The 16556-nt window shown below is 40.4% G+C and overlaps 1 pseudogene; it reads right to left on the bottom strand.

Annotated features, from left to right (window-relative positions):
- Positions 1 to 13888: 13888 nt before the first annotated feature.
- Positions 13889 to 16117, bottom strand: LOC147017277 (uncharacterized; annotated as a pseudogene).
- Between the last annotated feature and the right edge of the window lie 439 nt (positions 16118 to 16556).

Genomic DNA, 16556 nt, shown 5'->3' on the forward strand with positions numbered 1-16556 from the left:
CGGTGTCTATTATGATGTTTTTGGGGACAACAAATCTGACTTTATGGTATATCAACAGAGTACCTACCCTCTGGGTGGGTGGAGTTTGTGTATTACTTACTGAAAAAGGATCGTCTGTTTATTGCAAGAAGACTATATAAATGCTTGCGTGGTGTGTGTCTCGGGGTCGTAGAGGTGTAAAGAGTGTCTAAGGGGTTTAATGTGTCTAAAGGGTCTTAAAAGAGTCTAAAGGGATCTAAAATGCTACTTATTTCACTTTTTGTTTTTTGATGGTCAATGATATAGGCATTGCAATGCTGTATCATGGAATCTGGTTGCTCGTGGGACCTCAAATGAAAGGAAGACAATTTTAATTTGGCTCATACATACGGAATAGGTGTTTTCCATCCTATCTATTTATGCTTTTTGATCTTGGAGTTGTTACCAGACAAAGTGATGGGACTGGTCTTCCACAATGGAGAAATATCCTAAATAATAACACTGATGAGAAATCCCCCCCCCCCCAAAAAAAAAATTCTGAATATTTTTTTAAATGTTTTTGAAAAATATTTTGCGAAAACCTAAGTCGGTAAGAAAAATGAAAAAAAAAACCTCAGTAAAAACCTAAGTACACAGGGACTCCTTGATTTATGCTCGAGATGCATTCCTAAAAAACTGAATGTAAAATGAAAAAATATAAATAAAAAACGTTTTTCTCATGGGTATAATTTTTATAAATTGAAGATTTGTCCCTTACAACAGCCTTTTGGTTATCTGTTAGTGCTAAATAAATATGAGGTTGTTAACTTATTCAAGGTGTATGTACTCATCACGAACAGGCATTGACGGTGAGTTTCTCGCTCTTCTCATTTCGTTTTATACCTATTTTCGTGTTCAGAGTTATAGCCTGGCGAGAATGTTTCACTGGGGCAGCAGTTGAGCTTCAGTAAGGTCTCATTTTCGATATCTTGAGGGATTAACAAGAATATGGCCAATTTTAAATGAAGGAACACAAGCGGCACAAGATGGAAAACAAAGGTAAACCGACGCTTGTTTCTGCGCATGCTTCACTGAACTGAAATTTTATTTATTTTTTAGTATTTTAATTTCATTGTAGCAAAAAATGTGAATGACAATTGAAAAACTTGCCCTAAAATGTCAGTTTTGTTCTCGTGAAAAAAATGTAAACTGAGCGTCATAAATTGAGGGATACCTGTATTGAAAATATTGGAAGGTGATCAGAAATATCTGAGTGCAATATGTCTTTCGTCAGTATTTGCAAATATATTATCTATCAGAGTTGATGTCACAGAGCACACATGAGTCGGTTTGTCTGTTAATGGTTGTAAATAATTTGCATATGATAAATTGACAAACTTACGACTACTGTATTTCCATTTTCATTTTGAATATCAACATTATAATCTCCTTTTAAATACACATTTATTTTCAGTGGAGAGCTTATTAAATAAAAAGTCGAATTCATCCAAAAAAGTTCACAATTTGATTCTGGTGGCTGATATGCGACACCAATAATATAATTCCTAAAATGTACATGACCAATTTCTGAGAAGAGAGACTCTCCACTTTTAGTCAAGAAGTGTAAATATTTTCTGAATTCAAATTGACATGCATTTTGAAAATAAATGGCTACACCTCCTCTAACATTTTTATGATCTGTACTAAGTAGTGTATAGAATAATTTTAAATCTATAACTTTTAGAGATGTGTGTGTGTGTGTGTGTGTGTGTGTGTGTGTGTGTGTGTGTGTGTGTGTGTGTGTGTGTGTGTGTGTGTGTGTGTGTGTGTGTGTGTGTGTGTGTGTGTGTGTGTGTGTCACCATTTTTCTCAGAGATGGCCAAACGGATCGTCGTCAAATTTTCGGAGGTTCATCAGTGAGTGCTGTGGAGTGTTTTAGACCAAAAAAGTTTGTTGAAAATTTTGAAAAAGAAGTTGGATTTTTGGGGGATTAAAAAAAAAATACCATTCTACGTGCCTAATCTTTGTAGCTATGTGAAAGGTAATATTAAACGATATTAAACCCCATTCCTTCGTGGGTGCAGGGAAGTGTTTTAAATCCTCACAAAAAAACAAAATAAATCAAAATTTTATTTCTTCAAAATTTCAACAGGATTATAACAGCACCAGGCAATGCCAGGTACCTCTGCTAGTATTGAATAAGGCATCAATCTTTTTTACTTGGCTTCTTGCATTTTAGTAAAGTACACTGAATTAATGTTCATAATTTTGAAATTATTTTTGAAATCATTTGGAAAGTAAGACTGACATATTGGCATTTGGATGGTATCATCTGAATTAACATAATTCATTGAGACAGCCATTAAAGGAATAATTTACAAAAGAGTCATATATTGTATACATTTTATTTTAGATGATTTACAGCATATGAAATACAAACATAACATTCTATGCATATATGATGTGCATTAATGTGGTTAGGGTACATCATTTAGGCCGAAGTCACATTTGCTCTATGGCGAGGATACGGCAGCCGTATGCCCTCTGAATTAACAGAAACGTGCGGCGGCCGCAGAGTTTCTGCCGTGGCCTTAGGGTGGCCCTATGCCGTTTGGCTATCTTTTACAGGCTGTAGGGGTCGCCGTGGAATTATAACGCGGAGTTATAACTTTTTTCATTTCTACGTTGGCTGTAGCAATTTGACATGCCATAGTTATGACGTAGTTGTGTTCCACATTGACCGTACGTAGGGCATAGGGTGGACTTGCGTTATTCATGTGGCTGCCGTAGTCTCTTATCAATGATAAATGAATTTTGCCTTAAAAACCGAATACATTTTAAAAAAACCGAACACAACGAAGTGTTCATGTTTGTTCACGTGTCTCCCCCACCTGTTCGAGCTGCATCTTCGCGCTTTGTTCATTCAGTTCGTCGGTGGAAGTCCTCGTGAAAGCATCTCTCGTGTGTCGATCACTACTTTACCTCGTGTTTTCACCTTGATTTGTGCTGTTTTTTATTTTTTTTTTACTCATCTTGTGTTTTAATTAATAACAAAAAAGCAATCCGATCACGTGGTGTGACGGACTGTCGGGCAAGGATTTAATTCCACAGAAAAACCGGTTGTAATTTGGAATATCCATGATTACCTCAGCCCGATGCGTTTGATGAAAGGGATTGTGGTTCTGGGGGCATCATGTTTGATGAGCTGCCCTGGGGGCAGCGCTCGCAGAGTGCGCGAGCGATCAGAACCCAGGCCGGAGCACGAGCCTGTGTGGACCTTTGGATGTGGTGATCGTACCAGTTTACATACAATACACCGCCACAGAAGGTCATTTACTCATCTTACTTTACCTTAAACATGGGGAATTTCAGTTGAAAGTGGGGTTTCTTGGGGTCCAGGAACAGATGAATTCACTCCATTATTTCTTATTGGGAAAATAGTTTGGGAATCTAACTTTTTGCAATCCGAACAGCCTCCTGGAACGAATTCAATTCGGATTCTGGGGGCACCACAGTACTGGTGTATTCCGAACTGTTATATTTTTATTTCAGTAAAAAAGAACTGGGATATATATATATATATATATATATATATATATATATATATATATATATATATATATATATATATATATATATATACCCACTCTTTACCGTCCGTCTGGCCGCACGTTTGCCTTAGGGCCCTCCTGCGGTCGCCTTGCGGGCACCTTGAGGCTACGTTGAAAATTATATGGCCACCGTGCGACATCAAATCAAAGACCGTACGGCACCCCCACGTTTTCGGTCTCCACAATTTATAAATATGCTGTGCGGCTCCCCGAAAAATAAAAACATATGTGACTGCGACATTGTGTGACCGTGGAAATACTGCGGCCGCCGTATAATTGCTAGTGGCCGTAGATTTTGGAGACCCCACGCCGCCGTGGCAAATGTGACTTTGGCCTTAGGAATATCATTACATCTCGTTGTACAAAATAAGATTTGATCTAGAATAGAGAAGAGTTGACATGCAGGGATAGAGAAAAGTTGAAAGGCAAAAACATGTCATACATAGGTACACATATTCATATAATTGAAAGGTTAAAGAAAATTCAACATGACAGAGGGATGGTCTGGATCTCTGCATAAACCAAATGAAATTTTATCCAGGGACGCCTTGATTTATGCTCGAGATATGTTCCTAAAAAACAGAATATAAAATGAAGAAAACATAAAGAGAAAACGTTTTTCCCATCGGCATAATTTTATATATTGAAGATGTGTTTCTGCTTAAAAATTTCTGATCGTAGCCGAACTCTAACCCAAGTAAAAACGGTAAATATTTAAATACAGTTCCTGTAAATAAATACTGAAGACATGATAACTGAATAAATGAAATAAAGAACGTAAATTAATATTTAAATGAAAAAAATTGACATTTTAAGTAAATGCGTATGGTACTCACCAAAATCTGCGGTGCACAGTGAATGTACAGGTCTGGCAGGTACGGGTATGGGTGGAACTATTTATTATTTACATTAACGATTTGGATAGTGGGGTGAAGAGTAGGCTTTCCAAATTTGCAGATGACACAATGCTTGGCAGTAAGGTGGATAGCAGAGGGGGTGGTGATCAGATACAGGAAAGTATTGTTACTTGCATAGATTGGGAAAAAGATTGGCAGATGCAATTTAACCTGAGCAAGTGTAAGGTGTTGGGGATGAGAAAGAACAATGAAAATAGAGATTACATGATGCAAGGGGTAATTTTGGAGCGTGTCACACAGGAGAATGATCTGGGGTGGTAATAGATATGGGAGGTAAGCAGTCAGCATAATGCCAGGTCGGGTTTTACATTGTATTCAGAGGGGGATCATTTATATATCAAAAGAGGTGGTGTTAACATTGTACAGGAATTTAGTGAGGGCCACATCCAGAATATTGTGTGCAGTTCTGGTCACCACAACTCAGTAAGGACATAGCTGCCAAAGAGAGGGTTCAGCGCAGAGCTACTCAGTTGATTCCGGGCTAAGCTCGACTCAGCTATGAGGAGCGGCTGAAGGAGACAGGTCTTTATACACGAGAAAGGAGGCAATGACGAGGAGATATGATAGAGGTGTTTGAGGTAATAAAAGGTATAGATAAAATAAGTGCAGATGAATTATTCAACAGAGTAGACAGCAATAGGAGCAGGGGCCATGGCCTGAGAGTAAAGAAGAAGAGAGTTAGGACGGTCGTAAAGCAGTGGTCTTTTACTCGGAGAGAGTAGTTAATGCATGTGATGGTCTCCTTGGGAAGGTAGTGCCAGCAGAAACAGTAGATAAGTTTAAATTAGAATTACACAAGTACCTGGAAGTGATGGAGATGGAGGGGTATAGGGATGTTGGCAGGACATTTATGTAGCTCGAGCATTGATGGGTGATTGTGTACATGTGTACGGAGTGCTGTTGGTGGAGGTCTCATCACGGGGTGTTGTGTGGTTGATGTGTGTGTTTTTAACCAAGCCCATACCCCCTCCCCTGGAGAAAAAAACCCACAAAAACTATAAAAAACACTATTAAAAAACAAAATAAAACATTTTGCTTTTTCATCTTTTGATCTTGTGTTGATAAATTAGTGTGGTGTGGTGCAGGTATTAGAGGCTGAATGGCCTCTACCTGTGTCTAATTTCCTTGGGTTTCCTTGTTTCCTTGTGCCTTTACTTGGGAGGCCCACTTTAGTTTTTCGTACAAATCCTTCTTCACAAGGTCATCCACAATGAAAATTTTGTCGTGTTTCAGCTTTTCTCTTGGTGTTTTCATCACCTGCCTTTTGTGCTGGTATGATAGGGTCTTTACCAGGATGTGCCATGGGTGGTCGTCATGTTTGGCACCATGTCGGTGAGGTCTCTCGACATTCACAACCATGCCAGCCTTTTCACGGAGTATTTTCTCAGTGATTTACACGCAATCCTCTTGCTCTAGGTTCTGTGCTTCCTGGATGCAAAAGTTATTTTGATGGGAAATCTGTCTCCTTTATTCATGTCGGCACGAGTTGTAAAATGGTTCCTTGCAGTTCACTCACCACCTCCTTACATATTTGTTACTTTTTCTTGTCGTGCCCTGTTTTTCTTCCCCAGGTCATCTGCTCTCTTGCTTTCGATCTCGATTTCTTTTCCTCATTCTATTCCCACTCTTCTCATGTTTTTGATAAGTGAATCAATAGCCTCCATGATCATGGCCTGAAAATTTATCATTACTCTCCTAAAATAGTTGTCAATAGCATTTTGGTGACTTCAGGGACGCCAGCATTCACTCCATTCTTGGCTGTCTCTGTGCTGCCGGTGCTGGGGCCAGTTGATTCATCCACCGATAGTATTTCTGGCTTTAGTTCACTTGCGTTATCTGTGGCGTCTTTTCCATATTTCTTCATTTTCTTGCTTGATTTTTGCAGGCTATAGTTGCTTATAATCATTTAAAACGTCAAGCCGCTCGATTTTGTTTTCATTCTTCACTTGGAAAAGGTATTTCAGAGAAGTTTAGTCAGATTATGTGCGAAGAGGTCACGGCAAATGTCTCACTCAATACACCGCCATCATTGCACTGCCATTACAACACCGCTGTTCTTCTTTCAAACTCACCCAGCATGTTTCACTTTCATTTTTCTTCCATAGATCGAGACAAAGCCAATGCATTTTGGGCCACCTCAGTGAAAGGTATGGAGTTGGGGTGAAGTTTGGGCCTCTGGAAGTAAATATCCTTTCTTTCACACAGTTGAACCATGAAGGGCTTACTGGAGAATCATGTGCATCCTGGATGAGCTGGGGAAGGTGGGAAGGCTGAGGGAGCAGATTGTACTAGACAAGAGAAGAGCTGGTAAAAACTAGAAGCCATTGACCTGTCTGTGATGTGAGAGCAACAGGTCTTATGCTTCAGCCTAATTATGGGAGATGCCATTCAGGTTGAGAGCATTAGATTCAACAAAATGATGTTGGGGCACCAGCTGAAAGGGGAGAGCAGTACTCCATTGAGATACAGACAAAGGCTTTGTAGACTGTGATTATAGTTCTGATTTTTCAAAGAAAGACTTGGAACAAGGGAGGATGTGCATGCACTCTGCAGCTGGCTGTGGAGACCAGCTTTGCTGTTTGGGCAACCCAGGAGAGGTCATGACTGATGCTGAAGTCTAGAAGTTCAAGAGACAACCTTCTTTCGTAGCTGACCATGGAAATAGGTGGCTGTGTTTGACGATTCTTCCAGAGTGACAGGGTGAGCTTGTTATTACATTGTCTAGGATTGCAAGACATGTTCCATTTATCAGACCAGAATATAATCAATTACACACATGCTTTGTGAACAGATTTATTATTTTTGTTTTCAACAAATGCAAGCAAAGATATTTAATGCAAATGCAGTTGCATCCTGCGAAGGGAAATTAATAGTTCCATTGAATATTTCTTTTCACAAATATTTGTTTCAATCAAGGTTGCTCGGCATCAATTTTTATTTCTGATTAAGTTTTTAAACAATTATCTAAGGTACATGCAGAAGCTTGCAGAATATTACATCTAGTTTCAGGACAAATCCCCACTTGATATTTGTTCCAAACACCACACCACCATCCTTTTGGGCTGTTAGGGTGGCCTAGAGTTATGCATACTCACCTCTAAGCTGTCGAGTCTGGGTTTGAATCCCAACCCAGCTATAAACTGTCTTCCTGGTACACAGGCAGGGTTATTCATCAATGTGTGTGCCATCCCTCGGATGGACGTTAAACTGGGCATCCTGTCAGCCGGCATTAGTTGGTGTTCGTTAAAGATTCCACGGTGTCCTTCGTGAAGTGTAGGCGAGCTATTACTGGCACCATGAACAAATTTCAAATTCCTAACCTACAGAGGGAATTGCATCAGCAGCACAGCTGTGCTATTAGCCAAGGATGATGCTACCCTGCCAGCCATGTGCTGGATACCAAAGAAGAAGAATAATAATAATAAGAAGAAGCATCCTTTGAGACATTTTTGTTTTGTGTTTTGAAAATGAGTTTGAAAGATCCGAATAGATACACCATAAAGGCTTGACCAATCAAAGAGAGACTTGCTGCTGTTGCTCATGTAAAAGCTGCCTAATCTATTAATTGTGGAACATACAGGGAACACCAGCCCAGCAAAACGTGGTGTTCCTGATGCAGCATCCTTCTCCTACATTTTCTTGGTAGACAGTGGCAAATCCAGGGGGGGTTCCTGGTTGCCCGGAAACCCCTCACCCCCCAACAAAAAAATATTTACCATTACAGTGGCAAACCCAGGGGTTCCCTGGTCACCCAGAGCTCCTTCTAGTATGTCATATAGTTGCTCGTATGTCATATAGGCACTACCATCACTCAGGTAGGTCTCACTAGTCATGATATTTAAGATTGAAACTTGAAGTTTATTGAATTCAAGCTATTTTATTTTTAGTTATGCATTTAAATAATAAATTAATTAACTTTTATATCTTTTTGCACAATACATGCATATCAAAGAATATGTTAATGTGCATTTATTTGAAAGCTGCAATAAAGTTTTCATAACGTTCATATGACTTAGATTTTCTGTTATTTGGAACCCCCCCCCACCCCCCCTACCCAATTCCTGGATTTTCCCCTGGTAGATCTGAGCAGATGGAAGAGGCTTTGTTCCTTTAAGCACTTGAGAAGAGAAAACGTTTCCATCTCCGGTCTTGTGCAACAGGATATAACAATGTTGCTAATTTACATGAGCTTGACATCCTCTTCCACTGAAAGCAAAGTATGACTGTTCACAAGTGTATGCTGTGAAGCTTAGAATATTATTTGGATCAAAAGCAATCAAGTACATTGTCTGGTGCAGATGCACTGTAATTGGCTGAGTGGGAAGTGTTTCATAAGGCAGCTCAGATTTGGAAATCCCACCTTTTCTCCTTAATAACTTCCTTTTTGTGTCATCATCTTATCGAATTCCTCTTTATGAGTGATATGTAAAAGTGTCATTAGTCTAATCAAAAAACAATCTTTTGGAGTAGTTGCCTTTTTGATAATATATTGTATTTTACACTGATGTGTCTTGGGAAGCAGGACATAATGGCTGTCTTGCAGTCATTGCAATTTGGAAACCTAATTACTATGTGGAATTGAGCAAGTTCCAAAAGTGGACTCAAACAGTGTCTAGATAAACATGTTGTCAATCTGAACAACTTAAAACTTTTCTGATATTCTTTGAGTTTGGGGTGTAAAACTTATGCTATAATTTGGGAGATGACTCATGAACTGAAACACCAGGGAAGATCTTGATTTATTTTTTATACTGTTTGGCTTGGATCTTCTATTGCTGATGAAACTATTGGGGAATGGCGGTCTTTCGGACTGCTTTTGTTGTAAACGTGTGAAAATCGATTTGAGCACTACACACTGCCCCTTTCAGGTGATGGTCCATGGGAGTTCCTGCGGATACATGAAATAAAGTCAATGATCTCTCAAAAATAGAGATTTTAATGCCGAACAAGGGCCAGATGATCGATCATATAATATGCAAATATCGATTGTGTCGGCAGCATCCAATCTAAATTGCAGCCGCTCAGAGCAAATTACATTGTGCAAGGCCTTCTGAACTACCATGGAGTATGGTTCTGCATTCTGTGTTGGTGCAGCAGTTTCCCTTCTTGCTTTCATTGAGGCGATCAAGTCCAAAGCTCATCTTGTTATTGGCATATTTCGGCCTCACTTCAATCACCCTCTCGTCTTGCCATCCTCCCCATCTAACTTGGGTCACATACATTCTACCAAAATCCCACACTGGCTTACCTTTTGAAATTTTAAGCTGATGCTCTCCTACATTACTTCCATGCTCTATTCTTGTCTGTAGAAACGATGCCCAGTGTTTTGTTTGTCATTCCCCTCCCTTGAGTCTTTCAAAATCCGAACAAATCCTAAAGTGTTCTATTTTTTTTTTTACAAATCCCATATACTTCACAGTTAAAAAGCCTGAGCGTATCTTGTTCTGACAACTTTTCAAAATGCCAGTCGTTTGAGTCAGATCAAGACGTGTGGCTTGGATATACAGAACCTGTACATATGTGTTTCAGACCACGTCTCAAAATCCCTCAATAACCTAAATACTGACGCATATTCATCGTCCAGGCCGATACCCTTTCAATGACAGTTTGTTCTGCACCGCCTCACATTTAAAACCTGTTAAAACACTGATACATATAACAATGTGCTGTGATACAGCCATTTCATCTTCCCTTGTATAACAATACCTGGATGGACGTGTTTATCGTTTACTTTGGGGACTCATCCTGGCCAGTATGAGTTCTAAAATCCTGTGGGAAAATCACGAGCTTTGGATGTGTATTTTTACCCAACTGTGACAGCAAATACTAAATGGCTGACGGAGCCGTTTCGTCTCGATGACAGAAAATCGAACACATTTGACAAATTCCCCTTGAAATGCGTCCGATCTGGTGATAATCATGGAACGTGATTTATGTTTTGGAGAAACAATGGACTTGGGATCAGAGATGAGGAATGCACGACATTCATCAAGGTGCCTGGTTTTCCAAGACTCTCAAAACCGCACTTCATATACAGTATAGCGGTATACTTGTCTCATCGCCCTATAATATAACCCTAACTTCACCCATAATATCACATCCTCCTCTTCATATGTTTAATTCCTTCGTAAATGGGGCAAATGTTAAAAGCTTTTTGACTTGCATTCTACCTACACAGTGCATAATGTACTTTATATACATAATTTAGGAAGAATCTATATATTCTTTATTCATAGTGTAGGAAGAATAAATATACAGTATATTCTTTATATTCCCTCCAGCTTGAACCCCAGGGGCTACGCATGTTTTTTTACCCTCTAAAACCATTCCATGCACACTCTGAGTACAACCATCAGTTTTCAACCACCATTTAGGAGTGAGGAGAAGTCAAACATACAAACAAACCCACAAACAAACACACTTCTAGAATTACTTTTGTATGTAGGATGATTAAGTGGTCGACAAGTGGTAAGTATGAAAATATTATGCAAGTTTGCGATGGAATTTATGATGTCAAGATGTACTTTGGCAGGAAGGACGTACAGTAGGTTTTAACCTTTAACCTTAGCAACGTACACGTGAATGTGCTTTCCTTTGTACTTGCGGCTGTTTTGAAAGAAATTGGTTATTTCATATGAACTGGGTGTGCTTTAGAAAGGTTGAGTTGGTTCTCTTTTTGAGTTTCAAAGCGAAATAAATTTGATAACACCTGATTTCCGAGCTGTTTGCCGTATTAACCTGTTTTCCAAATCAAAGCTCGTCATTCGTTTTAAAATGACAGGATGCTGTGCCATTCAATTCACCAATCGATTAGAGAAGGGATTTAAAATGTGTCGATTCACAGCCACTCAATAACGTCATTCGCAGGCATGGCACTGGTCTGGAGCAGTAGCCACTTCATGTGTGCACAATGCACTATGACGTCACTATTTACCACTTTATAATCAGTATCAGGCGATGTTTTTTTTTGTTTTTTTAAATTGGTAATAGGCAAATTTTCAAATCAGCCCAGCACTAATATATGATGTATGTATATATATATATGTATATATATATATATATATATGTATATATATATATATATATATATATATATATATAAATAAAAATATACTAGTATGTGCTAGTATGTGCGTGCCCGTACGTGCGTGGCCGTATGTGCAACCCCCCCCCCCCCAAAAAAAAAAAACTTTCAAACAACCACACAGTCTGTTCCTTCGCTCTTGTAAATGACGACTGGATTGGGGCATTGTGTTTATCTATAAATGCGCATAAGAAATCGAGAAATTATTAGAATACAGTAAGTCATCACTATCCGGAAGTGGTGCGTGCCCGTACGGAATGTTCACATGCATTCCACGAATTATCGCTTTCATTGAAGTAACAACTGCTGTGATACTTACACACACAGAGTTAATTAAAATCCAAATTAAAATCAAGTTTACCTCCCTCAACAACCACACCGGACGTTCCTTCACTCTTGCATGGCCGTACGTGCGTAGCCATACGAAAAAAAAAAAAACGTTCAACAACGTAAAAGTAAATGACGACTGGATTGGGGCATTGTGTTTATCTATAAATGTGCAAAAGAAATCGAGAAATTATTATAATACAGTAAGTCATCACTATGCGGAAGTTCATACGTTGTAACCCGTAATGGGCAACGCGGCTGAGGATCTCTTCTCCATCGGCCACGCCCACGCAGCAACGTGTCCTGTCATTGGTTGGTAAATAAATGGCCATAACTTGGGATGCACTTGTCTGATTAATATCAAACCTTAAAAAGCACATACTCAGGTCCCCAGCAATATACCTGGCAAGTTTAAATTAGATCGGACCAGTGGTTGTCGAGAAACAGCGGTCACAGACACACACACACACACACACACACACACACACACACACACACACACACACACACACACACACACACACACACACACACACACACATTGCTGGAAAAAATATTTGTTTGGGGGGGGGTTTGGTGTGGGGTGGGGGAGAGTGGCGAACATAGGTATACTGTATGGTGAAGAATGAACAAACACAAACAACACATGAAACATTTGAGGAGACCCTCACACAAACATCACCATCACAACACAGGTATCTGTCTAATCATTGATTATGGTAATAAATGGAACATGTCCTTCAATCCTGGAAGATCTCATTGTCTCACCCTGTCACTCTGGAAGGATCCTCAAAAAAACTAACCTCTCTATTTCCATGGTCAGCCACTGGAAGAGGTTCAGCTTGTAGAACTTCTAGGGTTCACCAGCCATGACCTGTCCTGTACCAACCACATCATGAAGCTGACTTTCAAAGATGCTGCAGCTTGGGCATCCTCCATCGATGCAAGTTTTTCCTTGGAAAATCAGAGCTACTCTCAGTCTGTAGCTCAATGGTCTATTGCTCTCCTCTAGGGGCTGATGTCCCAGCGTTACATCTGTCTCTCTCGGATTCTGTGGAATCTAAGGTTCTCAACATTATTAGAATGTCCTGTGATGATGCCAAAGCAAAAGGTCTCGGTTACTTTCCCATTGCAGACAAATTGGTGGCCTCTCTGTTTACTGTCTCTTCTCAGATATTGCTATTTTGGCTCTCTCAGTCCTCTGACCTTCCACAGCAGCTCCAGTATTCACGTGCTCTTTCAATAACCCCTTCCTTGCAAAATCCAGCCTGACTGTATGCCTCATCTCCTTTGTTCCTCACTTCTCCAGTCTCTAGAATCTCTTCTCAGAAGCTGTTTATTTCCACTCTTTCTTCCATGTCTTCAAGTTGGCAGTGTCTTCCTCCTTCCTGCCCTATTACCTTTATTACCCCATGACCTCTTCCTAATGTATCGCTCTTACTTTCTGGTTTTCAGTGTTTCTTCCTCTCCTCCTCTCCTACCTTTGTTTGTTCATTGTTACACTGCAGAGTGTGCCCAATTGTTGCCCCATTACCCCCACCCTGTATATTTTACCATCCCCAGTTGCCCTGACTGTGACATGCTCCAAGATGGCCCCTTGCATTATGTAGTTCATATTTTCATTCTTCTTTCCCATCCCCAGCACCTTCCATTATCTTATGTTAAATTGCATCTGCCAATCTTTTTCCAAATCTCATAAAGTATTTTAGTCAGGCAGCTTAGGACCAGATTTGACAATGATGTGGACATTCCAGACAAACGCACCATTTTTTTTCTACGTGCAACCCATTGCCAAAGCTTTCAATTTTTAATAGGAATCACTTCCTCAGTATACAGCATGGTGGCCATCTTGTATTTCCAAGATGGCCACCATGTAAAAACCGATAAGTACCAATATCTCGGCTTCCAAGCCACATATGCTCTCAATATTGGTGTCTTAACATATATTTTCTGGGACAAGGAATTCAATTATACCATTCAGAATATGCAGTCTAGTGGCCATATTGGATTTCCAAGATGGCCGCCATGTATAAACTGATAAGTACCAATATCGCGGCTTCCAAGCCACTTCGGCTCTCAATCTTGGTGTCTAAACATACATAGAGTAGCATACGTGAGGGCATATGTCAGTGAAGATGCTTTGCTGATATCATACACCTCTGCACATGTATGGTGTGTCTCTTGCATACTTTGCTTCTCACAGTGACAACTGCACAGTTTGGTGTACTTCCAACGGGCCTGTTTACATGCACATCTAGTGCCACGTCCCTTCAGACTCTTGCAACCACATGTAACCAGTTCACTGCAGGCTTTGGAGGCCACAGGTATAGTATTCCAGACCGGAACCCAGGACTCGCTGCCCTCATCAAGAATCCAGCCCCACCTCTCTGGAGTGGGGGACATGTTGTTCACTCTGTTCACTGGTAGACAATATTCCAGCTTGGTAGGCAACTCACTTTGAGTGCTGCAGTAATGCATCCTGGGAAGGTGGAATTGTGTCCATTGTCTTCCGCTTATGACAGGACAATGCCTTCCTTGCTTCATCAACATGTTCCAGGTCACTGGTCTTATCATACAGGATAACTGTGAAGCGTTCCAGTTGCTGGAAGTATGGAACATCTGCATCTACTTTGTAAGGATTGAGCGCCATGTAGGTGATGGCACGGGTCACATCAGGGTGGCACTTTCATGCCTCCCATGCTGACTGTTTACCCTTTCCAAAGAAAGCAGAGGTGGTGTCACATCCTGTGAAGCTGTGGAAGAGAGGTAGGGCCAGGGATTTCTCTTTGCCCAGGACATCATATATACCATTGATGTGATGATATGTAAAGTTCTTGCCCGTACCAAAGGCAACCCAAATACTCGCATCTTGACCAAAGGTGATCAGATGATGGATGATGGAACTAGACAGTTGGTACAACCATTCAGTATAACATCCTGCACATGAATTAGCAGCCTGGTGTCTGCTTCCTCATGGTCACATGGTGGCATTGAACGATCGGTTCCTCGAAGAATGGCTGTGGCACCAGATGTAATGATGATTTCTTTGTCTTCCGGGCAGTCTAACATGGCCATCTTGTTGGAGAGGAATTCAAAAAGTTCCTCTCCAACAGTGAACAGCCCGCATTGAAATTGAGCAGGGAGCACAACCCCTTTGTTCTGAAAGTTCTCACAGACAGCAGTTGTGAGCTGGCTCTCAAGTTGAAGAACTCTGGCATAGCTTACACTGAGACCCAAGTCATAAAGCTGTGTCATCAACTTTTTAGACCGGGTCTCTGTGTGAATATTCATTCCAATGTACAGAGCCAATGGTGGTTCCCTTTCCAGGGAATGATGAGACTTGACAGAAGGTGACACATGTTTCTTAAAGTTGAAGAGAATGGTCTGCGAGATTGAGGTTTGTTGAAGTCCGAGTCTGTTGAATCTTTATTTTTCAAATCAGCATCATACAACAGCATAGACACCATGGTTTTGCGATTAGTGGGCACTGACCCATGTTGATATCCAGAGGGAAATATGCCATCGAAGTGGAATCCTCTAGAGTTGACAATCTCTTTGTGCACAATTTTGGCAGCTTTAGCAAGCAGTTGTGCATCACCTTCATAGTCACATTCCATGGCCTGCTTTAGTATCTGCTGCATTCCTTGTTGGAAAACCAGAATCTTATTTTTGCCATCACTTTGTTCTTGTGCTTGTGGGAAGTACGCAAGAACTTTCTCCTTGAAACGGGTTCTCTTAGTCTCCCTCTCAACACCCAAGTCTCGTATACGGTTTTCATACAGCTGATGCAGCATTGAAAATTTGAAGTGGAAGGTTCCATCTTCCATACAGTTTTCTACATGGGTGAAGAGCTCCCCAAGTGCTCTTGCTTTCATAACTTTCTCTTCAACAGAACCAGAGGACTCTTCCTCATGTTGCCTGAGCAGTGATCGGTAGCGATTTCGTAGTGTTGTCAAGCATTCTAGATGATATTTAGCATCAAGTGCGACCAGATCTCCACCTTCCATCCTCGCCATTAATTCTGTGTCATGTAGTTCTGAGGCCATCTGTCTTTTGTTCTCATCAGCTCCAAGAGTTCTGACTTCATGGAGGTGTCCATCCGCTTGTTGACAAAACAGAAAGGCCATTTTGATCATTGACAGACGCTGAGGTCGTTTCTCTGGACATTTTATAGGTTCCACAGTCTTTTCTTGGGATATCAAACACTTGTTCCAATCCATGCTGCTTGTCTATCTGAAAAGACATAAAACACAGAAAATGCTTAGAAGTTATCAACCTATATTGCCAATTTAGTTCCAAAACCAAGCATGTGCAGAGGTGTATGATATCAGCAAAGCATCTTCACTGACATATGCCCTCATGTATGCTACTCATTGTATGTTTAGACACCAAGATTGAGAGCCTAAGTGGCTTGGAAATACAATTTGGCCACCATACTGTATATTTTAAATGGTATAATTGAATTCCTTGTCCCAGAAAATGTGTGTTGAGACACCAAGATTGAGAGCCTAAGTGGCTTGGAAATACAATTTGGCCACCATACTGTATATTTTAAATGGTATAATTGAATTCCTTGTCCCAGAAAATGTGTGTTGAGACACCAAGATTGAGAGCCTAAGTAGCTTGGAAGCCGAGATATTGGTACTTATAGGTTTTTAC

This window comes from Eptatretus burgeri, chromosome 11 (genome assembly GCF_056783735.1).
Source record: "Eptatretus burgeri isolate ZD-2024b chromosome 11, Ebu_testis_v1, whole genome shotgun sequence".
NCBI lineage: Eukaryota > Metazoa > Chordata > Myxini > Myxiniformes > Myxinidae > Eptatretus > Eptatretus burgeri.